General features: G+C 42.2%; 1 long non-coding RNA gene across 1 annotated transcript; it reads right to left on the bottom strand.

The window, feature by feature from the left end:
* Nucleotides 1-13895: 13895 nt before the first annotated feature.
* LOC133412700 (uncharacterized) lies at nt 13896-15778 on the bottom strand. The gene is made up of 2 exons (XR_009769798.1): nt 15543-15778; nt 13896-14103 (listed from the first exon to the last, which is right to left on the bottom strand). It is a non-coding gene; the product is annotated as an uncharacterized LOC133412700 (long non-coding RNA).
* Nucleotides 15779-15978: the final 200 nt, after the last annotated feature.

The following is a 15978-nucleotide window of genomic DNA, read 5'->3' as shown; positions in this document are numbered from 1 at the left end:
CAGAGTCCTCTAGCACTTAGAGCAGTTCGAACGACTAATATTGCAATAGTCCGGTGCAATGACCATTGTGCAAAGGGCGCTGAGACTTCAAGGAGTGTATGCGGTTTAAAGTGACGAGTAGTGCGATCATCTGGGACAATGTCGGTTGTGCAAATGTTACAGATTTTTGCACAATTGTTTTTTGTCAATGTCTTTATGTCCCCAAAGTGTTCTGTAAATTGACTGTTTGTTGTACTAGAGCGGCTCCAACTACCGGAGACAAATTCCTTGTGTGTTTTGGACATACTTGGCAAATAAAGATGATTCTGATTCTGATTCTGATTCTGATCGGTAGTGCCTACCTGAGGGAAGGAGCTGGAAGAGCTGGTGAATTATACAATTGTAATGTATGTACACACTAACAAAACCTAAACATCTATAGGTTACGCTGCAGGTCAATTCCAATTTCTTTTATTTATTTTTTATTTTTGCCCAATGTGACGTGTCAAATTCTTTTATGTCAATGTGAACAATAAAATTTCGAATTTTTCATTTCCAGGCTGTGGATATTAAGCGGATATGTAGCCGACACGAGTGTAGTATGAACGCTCATGGGGCACTCATGCGACCTGTACGTCATCAAAAGGCTGCACGTCACGATTGTTGAACAAAACAGACGTGAGAGTAAAGCAAATGGCAGACAAAGCAGCAGAAAATAGTCAATGGGGAAAAGCTGATGCTTTAGAACTGATAAATATCAGAAAATGTTGGCTCAGGTTGCATAAAATTACCACAAATGCATCATGACGAGACCTATGCGAGGGACGTATTTACTTCCGTCAACACGGCGTCCTGTTTTGTGCGCATGCATGTGATGTCTTCAGCAAAAAGCCGCATTTGTTTTTGCATTGTGAACGACTACATAACAAGATCGGATTTAACAAAAAAATAAAAAATACAAAATCTCAATTGGGTATCTTTCCCTGCAGTGTGGCCCTAGCCTAATATTGTCATCTTTGGTGGGTCTTGTGTTGAAAAAATAATGTAGATGTGTTAGAGGTTGAAAAAGAGAACAAAGAAAAGTCACGGTCCGGGTTGAGCCTGCCGGCCATTGAAACCTCTGTTACTGGGTTCTTTTATTCTGGTCGAGGGGATTCTTCAATGATTAGGCCGGGTATTAAGTTTAACAATTTATTGGAAAATACAGAGTCAAACAATAAGGTTGGTGAAAGTTCAGCACTGGGCACTCCCGCACGTGGCTCAGAACAGCGTCCGTACGAAAGAGCGTGGACGCTTTCGTCCGCTTGTTTTGTGGCCAAAGCTGCTTACTGTCATGACGTCATGCAGTCTCGGACCAGTCCGAGCTTCGCCTCGGTTTCTGGGTGTGTTCAGAAACTCAGTCTGACGCTCTCACCGCCCCCTGACTTCGCAGAGCCAGAGCATGCTTCTTTTTTTATAACTTTACTAATGAATGTGTTGGCTTTTGGCTGGGATACGTCGTACATCCGCCATGGTGAATGTGTCAGTTCTGCTCATTTCAAATGGCACACATGCTCTGAGTTACCTAAGGTTCCGGGGTGCAGAGAGCGTGCCTGGAGTCAACTTCCCAGTGCACCCTGTGTTGACATTTTGTGCGTTTGTTGTGGCGGTGCGACTAAGTGTAATGCAACTATGTTGATAAGGAGATCTGTGTGTGTATCTGTAATGTATCTTCTTCTTCTTTTCCTTTCGGCTTGTCCCGTTAGGGGTCGCCACAGCGTGTCATCCTTTTCCATGTAAGCCTATCTCCTGCATCCTCCTCTTGAACACCAACTGCCATCATGTCTTCCCTCATGACATCCATCAACCTTCTCTTTTATCTTCCTCTAGCTCTCTGGCCTGGGAGCTCCATCCTCATCATCCTTCTACCAATATACTCACTATTTCTCCTCTGGGCGTGTCCAAACCATTGAAGTCTGCTCTCTCTAACTTTGTCTCCAAAACATCGAACCTTGGCTGTCCCTCTGATGAGCTCATTTCTAATTTTATCCAACCTGGTCACTCCAAGCGCGAACCTCAACATCTTCATTTTCGCCACCTCCAGCTCTGCTTCCTGTTGTCTCTTCAGTGCCACTGTCTCTAATCCATACATCATGGCTGGCCTCACCACTGTTTTATAAACTTTGCCCTTCATCCTAGCAGAGACTCTTCTGTCACATAACACACCTGACACCTTCCTCCACCCGTTCTAACCCGCTTGGACCCGTTTCTTCACTTCCTGACCACACTCACCATTGCTCTGGACGGTTGACCCCAAGTATTTGAAGTCCTCCACCCTTGCTATCTCTTCTCCCTGTAGCCTCATTCTTCCCCCACCACCACTCTCATTCATGCACATATATTCTGTTTTACTTCGGCTAATCTTCATTCCTCTTCTTTCCAGTGCATGCCTCCATCTTTCTAACTGTTCCTCCAACTGCTCCCTTCTTTCACTGCAGATCACAATGTCATCTGCAAACATCATGGTCCACGGGGATTCCAGTCTAACCTCATCTGTCAGCCTATCCATCACCACTGCAAAAAGGAAGGGGCTCAGGGCTGATCCCTGATGCAGTGGTCCAGTCTTCTGGAAGCTCCTCCCGTCCACCGAGAGCCTGTATCACCTCTTCCCGAAAAGCTGCACAACACTCGTCCTGTCTCAGCTTCCACCACATGGTTCTCTTCTCTGACTTTGTCTTCCTAATTTTCCTCCCCACCACCAGAGTCATCTTACACACCACCATCCTATGCTGTCTAGCCACACTCTCCCCTACCAATACCTTACAGTTGGTAACCTCCTTCAGATTACATCGTCTGCACAAGATGTAATCCACCTGTGTGCTTCTACCTCCGCTCTTGTAGGTCACCCTATGTTCGTGCCTCTTCTGGAAAAAAGTGTTCACTACAGCCATTTGCATCCTTGTTGCAAAGTCTACCACCATCTGTCCCTCCAAGTTCCTTTCCTGGATGCTGTACTTACCCATCACTTCTTCATCACCCCTATTACCTTCACCAACATGTCCATTACAATCTGCACCAATTACAACTCTCTCTCTCTGTCTGGGATGCTCAGAACTACATCATCTAGCGCCTTCCAGAATTTCTCTTTCACCTCGAGGTCACATCCTACCTGTGGGGCATAGCCACTAATCACATTACACATAACACCTTCAATTTCAAATTTCAGCCTCATCACTCGATCTGATACTCTTTTCACCTCCAAGACATTCTGAGCCAACTCTTCTTTTAAAATAACCCCGACTCCATTTCTCTTCCCATGTACACCATGGTAAAATAATTTAAACCCTGCCCCTAAACTTCTAGCCTTACTGCCTTTCCACCTGGTCTCCTGGACACACAACATATCAACCTTTCTCCTAATCATCATGTCAACCAACTCCCGAGATTTTCCTGTCATAGTCCCAACATTCAAAGTCCCCACATTCAGTTCTAGGCTCTGTGTTTTCCTCTTCTCTTTCTGCCATTCAAACACCGATCTTTACGTTTTCCCACTGAGCCGCACTTGGTGGACAAGCTAGCAGGCTGGACAAACTCTGTGCTTGGTGAGCTTACGTCGCTGCTTCGGCCTGGCAGTGAGCCACAGTGGCGGACTCGGTGGTGAAATCCGCCACCGGGACGGCCGCCACCAACACGGGATCAGCGGCGAGATCCGTTCCCGCCACCCGGCAAGGTCCACCGCTGGCCAACTCAGTCCCGCTAAGAAGCAGAGGTCCGAGCCCAAGTTGGCGTGTGCATCTTCCTCGGCTGGGCCAGAGGAGACGGAAAAGACATTTCCGTTCACAAATAAATATTTGCAATGTACTGTTTTTTTTTTTTTTTTTCATGCAAACACATTTACAGATACCAAATAGTTCACACTGCTGTATTTAAAAACTGACTAGGAGCTGTCCATGAGTCATGTAGTTTTTTATTTTAGCACAATGGAAACACAAACCACATGGGCCACAGGAACCTTTTGTTGCGAGGAACTTCTGCTAACAGGAACTTAAAATTCCTGGGCTGGTTGGTGGAAAACACACTGACAGTTTTTACAAATGTGACAAAAAAGTGTTGTTGTTTTTTTCATTTTATTTCAAACTCTAGCTTCAAATTAATGCAACATGTGGATGTTATTAGAGCTCATCCCTTCCATTAATCCTATGCCATCACATCTCATCTCCCTTATAGATTAGAGCTTCTCGAACAGCAATCCTCACACAGCAATCCCCACTAATTCCACATTTTATCACACTTTTTAATCCCCGATCACTTTTTAAGTGTGAAATTCACGTCTTTGACTCATCAAAGAGGATTAATGCCTGCTTGAAGTTGTTTTTAAAACTGCACAATCCAATGACAGAACACGAATAAAGACCTGAATAGACCTGAATGGGCCTTCAGTGTGACCACTGTGCCTCATAGTTGCAATAGTAATAACAATAATAATAATAATAATAATAGATCTATGCCTGCATTATCATATAAATTATATAACAAATGTGCATGTGTGGCGGCACTGTGGACAACTGGTTAGCACATCTGCCTCACAGTTCTGAGGACCCGGATTCAAATCTGGCCTCGCTGTCTGGAGTTTGCATGTTCTCCCCGTGCCTGCGTGGGTTTTCTCCGAGTACTCCTGTTTTCTCCCACATCCCAAAAATATGCATGGTAGGTTAATTGAAGACTAAATTGCCTGTAGGTGTGAATGTGAGCGCGAATGGGTGTACCCCGCCTCTCGCCCGAAGATGGCGGGGATAGGCTCCAGCACATCCGTGACCCTAGTGAGGATAAGCGGTAAGGAAAATGAATAAATGGATGAATAATAATATTTCATTTCCATTTATAGGCGCCTTTCAAGTCACTCAAAATCACCGTACAAACATAGTTAAAAGAAATCAAGCAATATAATAAAAATAACAACATAAACTATCAATGAAAATCAATTAAAATGTTAAAGTGAATAGGCAGTCTAGAATAGGTGTGTCTTGAGTTTGGATTAAACAGGGTTAATGAGTCTGTGTTTCTGAGGTCAGGTGATAGTGAGTTCCAAAGATGGGGAGCAGAATATCTTTAGGCTCTGTCCTCCACAGTAGACAAATGGGCAGAAAAGATGGTGAGGTGGATAGAGAACGAAGATCTGAGAGAACGGGGGGATGGCAATGTGAAAGAGGTCAGCAAGTTACGGTGGGGTGAGCTTATTGATGGCCTTGAAGGTGCAGATCAGTATTTTGTATTGGATGTGGTATTGGAGTTGTTGCAGGGCTGTAGTAATGTGAATAGAGGGGGTCCTTGTGATAATATGCACGCCTGAGTTCTGGAGAGGCTATAGTTTTTGTTGTGACTTGTGGGGGAGACCAAAGAGGAGAGAGTTGCAATAATCCAGGTGGGATGTGACGAGGCTATTAAAGGGGACAGCAGCAGTGTAGGAGGTGAGGGATATACAGTGGATTTTGACGTTTCGTAAGTGAAAGCATGCAGACCAAGTGATGTTTATGTCTGCTCGGAAGGAAAGTGCTGTCGAGGATGACACGCAGACTCTTAACTTGAAGGGAGGGGGAAACAGAGGAATTATCAAGTGTAATGGAAAAACTGCCAATTTTGGCTAGCTAGCATGGACTTGGTACCTTTGTGTAGGTTTTCAGTTTTATTGATATTGAGTTGTAGGAAGTTGTATAAGAATCAGTGTTTCAGTTCAGAGAAGCAGGCAGTAAGGGAGGAAGGAGGAAGAGTGGTGATGGGTTTGGTGGAGAGGGAGAGCTGGGTGTCATCCGTTTCACAGTGGAAGTGTTAGTTGAATTTATGTAAGATATTGTCAAGCGGTAGGATGAGGTGATAGAGGATGAGGCCCAAGACAAAGCCTGGGGGACACCAGAAGAAATGAGGGACAGATGGGATTTGAATGATTTCATTTGACACAACTGGGTGCTGCCAGACAGGTAAAAGCTGAACCACTCGAGGGGTGTGTGACTAATGTCTATTCAGGAGGATGGTGTGGGAAATGGTATCAGAAGCTGTAGTCAGATCATGGAGGATGAGGATAGTGAGTAGGCCAGAGTCAGCTGCCAGGAGGAGGTCGTTGGTGATCTTGATGCATGCTGTTTCAGTGCTATGAAGGGGCCGGAAACCAGACTGGAATTGTTCATAGAGATTACTGGAAGTGAGGTGGGAGTGGAGCTTGGAAGCCATGGTCTTTTCCAATATATTTGAGAGAAATGGGAGGTTGGACATGGGACGAAGGTTATTGAAATTATTTGGATCTAAACCTTTTTTTCCAGTATTGGGGTTATGGCTGCAGTTTTGAATGCTGTGGGAACAATACCAAGAGAGCGAGATGAGTGGATGATGTTAGTGTTGACGAGGACCAGTGACAGGAGGCAAGCTTTTACCAGAACAGTAGGGATGGGGCCCCATCATGGGGGTCAAGTTGGCAAGTGGAGGGCTTGGAGCGATGGATGATTTCTAAAATGTCCACGGCAGAAGGTACAGTAAAACCTGAAAGTGAATGGATAGGTAGGACAAGGGGAGGCAGTGAGCATATATTGAAAAATGACATTAGGGAATTACGGAAAACAGATGAGCACAAGTGGGAGGTGATGGAGTCCAGTGGTCGTGAAATATTGCCAAGCAGGGAGAAAATAGTGCCTTGGAGTTGCTTTTGTTTTTTTTGTTTTGTTGTTTTTTTGTTTAGGGTTGTGTAGAGGGTAGATTTGGCTCGAGTTAAACTGTCTTTGTAGTGGTTAAGATGATGGCTGTACATGCCCTTGTGTATAGAGAGTCTGTTTTTCTATGGAGGCGTTCTAATTGACGATCTTTGTATTTTATTTGTCACAGTGCAGGGCAAACCAGGGTGGAGAGGTGGTGAAAGCTACAAATCTATTTTTTACTGGAGCAAGAGTGTTGTGGAGATGATGGAGATTCTAATTGTAGTGAGTAACCAGTTCATCGGGGGTGGAGAGAGAGTCCGTGCTCAGGAGGCTTTTGATAAGAGTGGAGACTGTCTCGACTAATGTTGTTGATTTGATGAAAAGAGATGGCACGGGGTAGGTTGATTTTTTTTAAAAGTTAGGTTATTAGCATGTGGTCTTAAATGGGGAGTGACTCAGAACGGAAGTTGCTTGTAGTGACACCAGAACAGCATACCAGCCAGGATGTGTCCTTTGCAGTGAGCGGGAAAGTTAATTAATTGCTGAAGACCAAAGTTATTGAGACAAGATGAGAACTTGCTGAAAATTGTGATATTGGAGAATCCATGTGAATATTAAAATCGCCAAGCAGTATAATGTTAGGAAAAAGGTAGCAAAGTCAGTCAAAACAATTCTTGTTGTGTTTAGGTGACCGGTAAATAACACTGATAGTGGGAGTGAGTTCATAGTTGTATAGCTGTAGATTCAAAAATGGAGAAAATGGGAGTCCAGAGCAGTGATTCTCAGCCAGTGTGCCGGGCGGGGCACATTAGCGCTCTTCAGGTGTGCCGTGGGAAATTGTTCAACAATTCTATTTATGCCAGTGAGGCATAGTGGCAGACATAACAAATAAATGCTCTTCTATTAGATGGCAGGAAGTACATACAGTATTTAATGTATCCACTTTTTGTGACATTTTTGTTTGTTGGTGTGCCGTGAGATTTTTCAATTGTAAAATCGTAATTGGAAAATATATGTCCATGAAGGTTGGAAATCACTGGTCTAGAGCAGTAAGACTTTCCAATGCTCATGATAACTCCCCCATGAACAGAGTGTGCAGGCCTGCTCCAGAGTGCATCTTCCCCACCTGCACCTCGTTTACCCTAATTACCCAATGCATATTATCTCGTGTCTCATTCTCTCTGGTTGCCAGTTCATTGTAGCTCGTCATTGTGTTCCAGCATTCTTTATATTCAACGTCACTGACTCATGGTTAGCCGAGACCCCGTTTTAGTCATTGAACTTGCCTTTTGCCTCACGATTTTGATACGGTTGCCTTCGACCCCTGCCTGCTGTTTATTACACTGTGTATTTATGGAACTGACTTCTGCCTTTGAGTCCTGCTCATAACAAACTTAAGAGTTTTGTCGTGATTATTTTTCCACTCTAAATTTGTTCAGTAGAAAAGGGCCTAAAACAGTTAAAAGTTTAATTGTAAATGTTTGTTTTTGTATTATATATTTGTAGCACATATGGAAGAGCAGGGATCACCAACATGGTGCCCGCAGGCACGAGTAGCCAGCGGGTCTGTTCGAAAAATAGCTCACCACTGATGGACCATTGTGATTTATTGTTTTGTTTGTTTTAAATTTAAACTTAACTTTTTAAACAAAATATTTTGTTTAAAAAGTTCATGTTCAATGGGAAAAAAGTTTCCATTTCCCCAATGGATTTTACAATGTAAATACTGTGGTATTTTTGCTCAAGGCTATAGTACAGTCAGAATCTGCTACCGTCCCATGCCTTGTTGTGAATGACCAGCTGTTGAGAAGTCAAAACGTCACGGTGGTGTTGTCCGTTTGGTGTGATGTGTTAGCCGACCTAGCTAGGCCAGCCAACAGTGTGGTTGACTCTCCGGCCAGATTTACGTGGATTTTATTGTGGTGGTGTTATCAAGGTGGAAGTTTCGACGAGACCCACGTTGGATGTACCTTACACAGTGCCGGTGAGGGTGATTGTGGAGCACAAATGGCGGCGGCCAGGACAGCTGAAAATGGAGTCGCAGAAGCTCAGCAGCAGAGTACTTGTAACAGTGCAATCATCCGAGAGTGGACATGGATCAGGATGATCAAAACCAGTAAGCTTAATGCTTGCGCTCTGGTCGTCTCCATGGTTGTAAAAAAACAACAACTCTGGGACGAAAGCAAAGTGGAGCGAAGGCTGATGTCTTTCTCCAGGCTCCTTGAATCAACAGGTAAGGGCTCCTGTGTATGAACCAGTCAATCCCTTAAAATAAAGTGAGATTGTACTATAAAATATTAAAACGAGTTTAAAACCTTAAAGCAAACTAAAATAAATCTCTGAGCAGAGGCAACAAAGCGCACCAGTGTTCACTCAACCGGACATGTCTTTCCAATACAACAGTTAAGATAATTACACCCACCTAGTGGTGTCTACTTGAGGTTGGGTGTTAAGTTTTAATTGGGGCATGGCATCTGTCAGAGGTAGAGGTCACTTTTTTAAAGAAATATAGTACAATAAAATACTTAGCATAAAAACACAAAACAGCATGAATTTAAAAAAAAACTAAAGCATCACAGTGAGATTAACCAGCCGTGTTTATATTTTTCTCCCTTTTGGATCTTCAACCTTCAGCGTACATGTGGTGAGGCAATAGCACCCAGATGCCTGCCAATGAGGTAGAGAAGGAAAGCCATGAACAGTTCAAACAGAGGAACAATAACTAAAACCTAGCATGAAGACATGACCTAGGGGAGTAATAACATTGCGCAGTGACCACATGCTCTCTTTTCCCTGGGCACAAGTTTTTGCAGTTTTTCATTACCTTACTCTAACCTAATTGCAACCTCTACATATTGTTACTATAAAACCCAACGTGTGTGTGTACATATATGGACCAACGTCATATTGAACCCTTTGGATTAGGAATGGGATGTCACTTAAATTCATATGTGATTCAAGACAGGTGACCGAATACTTTTGGCAATTTAGTGTTTATATTTCTTGAGGTAAATTTTTGATTTTTGTTAGCTGTAACCTATAAGCAAAATAATAAAAAAGATCATGAAATATTTTGTGTTATGTTTTTTAACCAAAAGACTACAATAAATGCAATAGACGTGGACCCTACATCACAATGGTGTGCAGTGAAGGCCTTCAGAGCCTTCTCTGCTCACCTAAACAATCAAAAGCACAGACTTACATTTACACCTTAATTACATTAATAATTTATTAGAATATATACAATTCAATAAAATATATATTTTATTGAATTTGCTTCATTTCATAGCGTTTGTTTTAGCTGACTAGCTCTCAGTCATGTGTGTATTAATTTTTTGGGAGGGTCCAATCAGATTCCAGCTTCCATGTGTTGCCATGTCAATATAATCTGCCCAAGGCCTTCAATGTCGTAAATGCTGGCCCATGCCACATACACAATGATAACGGATGTTTATTTTTTTAAAGATTTCAGATTCAAAAAACAGTGCTACCTAGAAGGCCCAGAGTGATATCTGCATTTGCCAGTCCTCGACTGGTTGATTAGAGCAAAAGCCCAAAATGGCCAACAGGAGAAGAAATTGACTTGTTGACCGACATTATTAAAAAAATCATTTTCAAGATGTACTTTTCATCAAAAAGTGGACATTGTTAGGATAGATGGATCAAACACAGTTGTTGATTGTCTTGTTTTTACTCAGTAAAGGATTTGTTCGGTACTTTAAGAGCACTACACAATGAGCTCTATTCTTCAGCTAGTTTACAGGCATACGCAGGAGAAAAAGGGAGTGGATTTCATCCGTAAATCAGCATCTCTGGTGAATATGATATATTTTATTACAAGCTTTTATGGTTTTGTCATGTTATAAGACAAATATAATATTGATAGTGAGCTGCTCGGGCAAGTCAAATCCGCCACTACCTCAATTGTCTCCCCAGCAGCCGCTTCGTGGCGGTGGCTGTCTGAGTTCCTGCCTGCAGTGAGACTCTTCATGGCCACAAAGTCATTTATGTTCATCTTAATCATTAAAATTTTATTCATTTTGTATGCATTTGTGTAATGTTGTTTGAGAAGTTTAATTTACGTGATTTGCGCATATGTGACGTTCAAGTGAAAAGTGAAGCTTCTGGGCGATCGTCCAGTTAGAATCCGCCACAGACCAGAAGTGTAGTTTTTAGTTTCAAAATAAGAGTGTTGACTGGAAGTGCTGTGTTTGCTACTTAAATGTTGCTGTCTTAACATCGTTTTGATAGAATAGAACAGAATACAATAGAATGCCTTTTATAGTAACTATACAAAGATTTGCTTTGTAAAGTGTACTTTTCTTCCAAAGAAAACCACACCAACACAACTAAACATATATACACGAAGCTGTATTCAAGGGAAAAACTGAAGGAAAGGAAAAGTATTTTCATGGTGCCAAGGGTTAATCTATTAAATTTAAGTACCTTAAACATGCTGTTTTTGTTTCATGTTCATTTGTGTATTATTATTTGAATTGTCACGTGATTTGTGCATGGGTGGTACTGTCACAGTGGCTGGAGGAGAGAAAATGTCGATGCAGTTGGTAGAAGATAGTGTGTGTACAGGATTATACATTTGTTTGGCGTTATGCTTTAATGACAAGTGTGTAGCGACACAGAATTATACATGTACAAGTCCCCTGGTAACAATAGCCAGTACGTGTGTTATTAGTGTTTCATTCAACATTAAGTAGTGAAAGATGCCGTGTAGTAATTGCTAAGTTAGCGGCCAAATGAATAATGATAAATAATAGGAAAACAATCTCTCTCTCTCTCAGTAATGCCACGCATTGTTATATTGCGTTTTTGTACTTTATATTTTGTAAACATCCCAGTGTTGTACCTGAATGAGTTTAATGAACCAAAGTTCATAAACTAGTTCATATTCTGGGCGAATGTAAACTGAACTTAGTTCATTTCTGCCAGATCAATGTTATTGAAAATGCGCTCTCTGGTGTCTGAACGGTTTTCGAACAAAAGTTCATTTTCATTCAAGAGTGCCAAGTTTTGTTTGGGACAAACCCATCGGAATACATTAAATACGTGACTTCATCCTGTATGTCGGGGGATAAACCTTGTATTTGGCAAGCCCTTCTGTGCAGCAGGGGCGGAGCCAGAGGGGAGACCGGGGTAGCGCTGGACCCCCCGGAAATCTAATTGGACCCCCCATGAATGACATTCACACCTGTGTGGAGCTTGCATGTTCTCCCCGTGGCTGCATGGGTTTTCTCCTGGTGCTCCGGTTTCCTCCCACATCCCAAAAACATGCATGTTAGGTGGATTGAAAACACTAAATGGATAAAATATTTAGTAAATATAGTCAGCCAGAGCTCCGAGAAATTTAGTTATTGTCCTTTCACCATCGTTCCTGTGTTTAGCTTTTTTTTGGGCAGTGGGGGGTTTGCGCAGTAAGGACAAAAACCCTGTTTCTGTTTTAATGCCTCATTAAAAAAAAAAAAAAAAAAAAAAAGACAATTCAGTCACGTTTTTCCACATTTTTCAGATTGTAAGGTGAAAGTTCGTGTGGACTGAATGGGTGGTAACAATGGGGAAATGAAATGCCAGTATTGTGTGGGTAATGTCCCGTAGCATCACATTGTGGAAAAAAAGAACTATGGACTAGTTCATTTTTGGAATGGTGAACTTATTTAAAAATTTTGAATTACGAACTGAACTTTGAACTAGTTCGGGCAGAAAATGAATTTTCCCAACACTGAAAATTTAAACGTGATAGTGGTTGTGTTTAGGGCTGGATTGGGTCACTCAAATCTCCCCAGGTCCCAAATGCACCATCCGCCACTGCTCCATCCATAATAAATCATTCACTGCCAGCTTTGTGTATCAACCTTCTCTTCTTGCTATAAAGGTGTCAGTCAGCATCGTATATATTCTCGGTCTATAGTGACAATGCCATGTGGGGGGTCTAGGCCTCATTTTGAGTTAACAGCCTAACTAAAGGTCAGAAGAGTTACAGACCACTGGTTCTTTGGAGTTGAATGCCAACATATGGTTGAACAATGATTTAGGATGTTGGCTGCCACTGGCTTATGAAAAAAGGCAATGGTTCAACTCCGAATACAACTGCTTACCTGAGACCTTTAGCCTTATGCCTGGATCCGACTCCAAGACAGTGTAGGTCTTTCATGATTGCACTATGTCAGACTACTGCCATAGAATCTTGCCGCATCTCGATTAGACAGAGGCAATACTACACAGCGTATTCAGATACTACCGCATCTTGTCTTTTACGATCACTAGGCTAAATCTTGTCAAATCAAGCTGTCGGGGGAGGCGGGACTGGAAATCGTGTAAACGCTACCGGACATAACTGTGACCATAGCGGCAACAACAACAACAACCATGGAGGAAGATGCGCTACTTCTGATTGTGACAGTGTTTTGTGCTGAAAAAAGACAAAAAGAAAGAAAAAACATGTGTGGTGTCGTCTCAGGGTGTACCTCCATGTCTTGGCCTGATGGACCAGAAAAACACATAACACCAATACACCATTCATGTTCTACCACACATTGTAAGATTCCTCACGTGATAAATACCTCTCAATAAATTAGAATATGGTATAAAAGTCTATTTCGGTACTCATACATTATATACTGTACACTAATTAAACATTTTGGAAAATACTTTTCAATGGGGAAATTCCTGCTTACATAATTTCTACATTAAAAGTCATTTTCATTGTATCTTGATTGTTAAGTAACATTTAATTTCTAGAGAGTGAATTTTTGGTTTTAATTTACTGTAAACTATAATCCACATTATACAGACACATGAAAGAAAATCATGAAATATTTCACTCTGTGTAGTGCATTTCTATAATGTGTTTCACTTTTTGAATTTAACTACCTAATTAATTTATGCTGTTGACATAATTTTAATTTATTGAGATTTACTTGACAGCTCTGACAATATGGCCATCCGCTATCCTCAGAGTCCTCCAGGGCAGATCTTCTCTTGCCAGCTTGGCCCGTCCAGCCCATCCTCCTTTCTGACCACAGTTACTGGTATTCCTTCATGCCTTTGCCTGATGAATAAGAAACACACAGGCACCAAACACAGCAATACAATGTTTTGTGTATTGTTGACTGTCTCAATTTGTTGTAACTTGTCAGTGCCACACATTATCAGATGTCTCACAACATGATGAATACATGTTCGATGTGACAGAGCCATGATTGCTAAGTTTTAAGCACTAGTCTCATTAACAAACATATCCCTGATGCTGCAAGGTTGTTTAATAGCAGGAGTATGTCAAATGACACTTAGCACCCATAGTACTGTGGACCGCAAATAGAGTCTATTGTGTCCACCCCGTCCTCCTCATCTTGCTCCTGGGCCGAGGTTCCCTTGCCATCTTGCCCTGTCCAGTTGTCCGTCTTTCCATCGGACCACAGTAGCTGGTACCCCTCCATGATACCAAGGCCTGAAGGATCAGAAACATACAGATACCAATCCCATGAATACACCACACATTTTATGCCACACTGTATATGCCTCACAATATGATGAATACGTGGTCGCTATGACAGTGTGTCCACTCGTTCCTCCTCACTGTCCTCCAGGGCTGAGGTTTTCTGGTCTCTCCCCATCAATACAATGTTTTTGTATGGTTGACTGTCTCACTGTACTGTACTTGAATAATTGACAAAACTATGTCACACTGTGATCAGAAAGGACCACACCAAATAATGCAATTTCAGGGGCAGAGCTTATCACCGTTTCAAGTAGGAAATGTGGGAATGTACTCCCTCCATCCGCTAGGCGGCAGTGTTGCTGTCTCTTAGAGACGATCTTTCGTGCTCGCTGACACTAGTGATGGGCACGGCAGTTCTTTTGAGTGAAGTGAATCATTCGCCACCCGGGCTTCCTGCTTACTGTTATTGTCATCTGATTAGTGGAAAGCGTCTTTGAGTGTCTTGAGCAGGGCTATATAAGTTTAACATGTTATTATATTATTATGAAATAAAAAGCTTTAATAATTGCATTAGAGACACGGAGGGAATGATATGTATTTGTACGTAAAACATTTATTATTAATTTACATTAATTTTAAATAAGTGTGCTTGTTTTCATGTGCTTGACTGACTCAAAAATTTGCCGTTAGCTTGAAGCTGCGAGTGAAAGCTATTCCCGCGAGGACGTCAGGAATTGAGGTTAAAATCACTTATGAGTACGTTCACTGCGTAGTACGTCCTTCCTTGGTCAAAAGAATCACTCATTGTACTAGTACATCGCTCCTTAGCGGATCACAAACGAAGAAGTTCATCGAACGAATCACTTGTGTCTAACGGATCGCGAACGATAAGTTCGAGGAACGAATCACTCTTCAGTTCCCCAGTACACCAGTTCACTGAATGAATCACTCAGTTCACTTAAGTCCCTCCACCGCCTGCACGGCGCTGCCTGATGCTGGCTGCGCATTGGTCATTCGCCGAAGTGAGTAACAACGCTGGCGAATCGCAAATCACATGGCAGTACGTTTAATGAGGTCCCGTCCCCGCCTGCATGCTGGCTTCTCATTGGTCATTCACCAAAGATTCAGAAGTGAGTGACAGAACGCTTCAGCAGTTCCGTTTCCGGTCCCTGCCACGCTAAAAGAACAAATCATTTCATAAACTGATTCGATTAAGTTCGTTCACTAAAAAGCTTTGTTCGTCTGAACGAAACGTTCGCAAACAAAACAACACTAGCTGACACTCCTCGGTAAATTTTTCATCTCACAATAACGTGCGTTAGTACAGACGTTGTTAAAATCTGAAAATAAAATGCATGTAAAGCAAAAAAAAAAAGGCAGCTTCTTGTAGCACATCCACATAGCCCCTCTTTTCGATTGTACCACTCAGGTTGAAACAAGCGGGTTACCTTCTTTTTCCTACTCGTCTGAAGCAAATCCTTTAGCTGCGGAGCTGGTCTTCCTCTCTGTAATATGTCCTGTTTCGACCGAAAATCCAGTTTTGAAAAGTCCTGTAATCTTCCATTTTGTTGGAAATGTTATACAGGCTCTTTATGTTGCAATTTTCAGCGTTAGACAATCTCGATATGCCTAGTCGAACCATAAGCGGCCTAGTGGAAGAGCGCTGTGCTGCTTCTTCAACACATTGCACCAATGGAGCTCAGCACTGCCACCTGTCAAAGAGGCACGGCACTTTCCGGGCTCCTCGATGCAATTTTACTCGCATTTAGGGCTGATTAGAAAGACTAAATATGCCACAGACATTCATTAAATATTTTAGACTGTGGAGCGTCAGCATGTGAAGTACCTGCATGATAAAACATATATTGGCGATATAAAGAGAGA

Source organism: Phycodurus eques, chromosome 1, assembly GCF_024500275.1.
Source record: "Phycodurus eques isolate BA_2022a chromosome 1, UOR_Pequ_1.1, whole genome shotgun sequence".
Lineage (NCBI taxonomy): Eukaryota > Metazoa > Chordata > Actinopteri > Syngnathiformes > Syngnathidae > Phycodurus > Phycodurus eques.
This window is presented reverse-complemented; position numbering and strand designations above follow the sequence as displayed.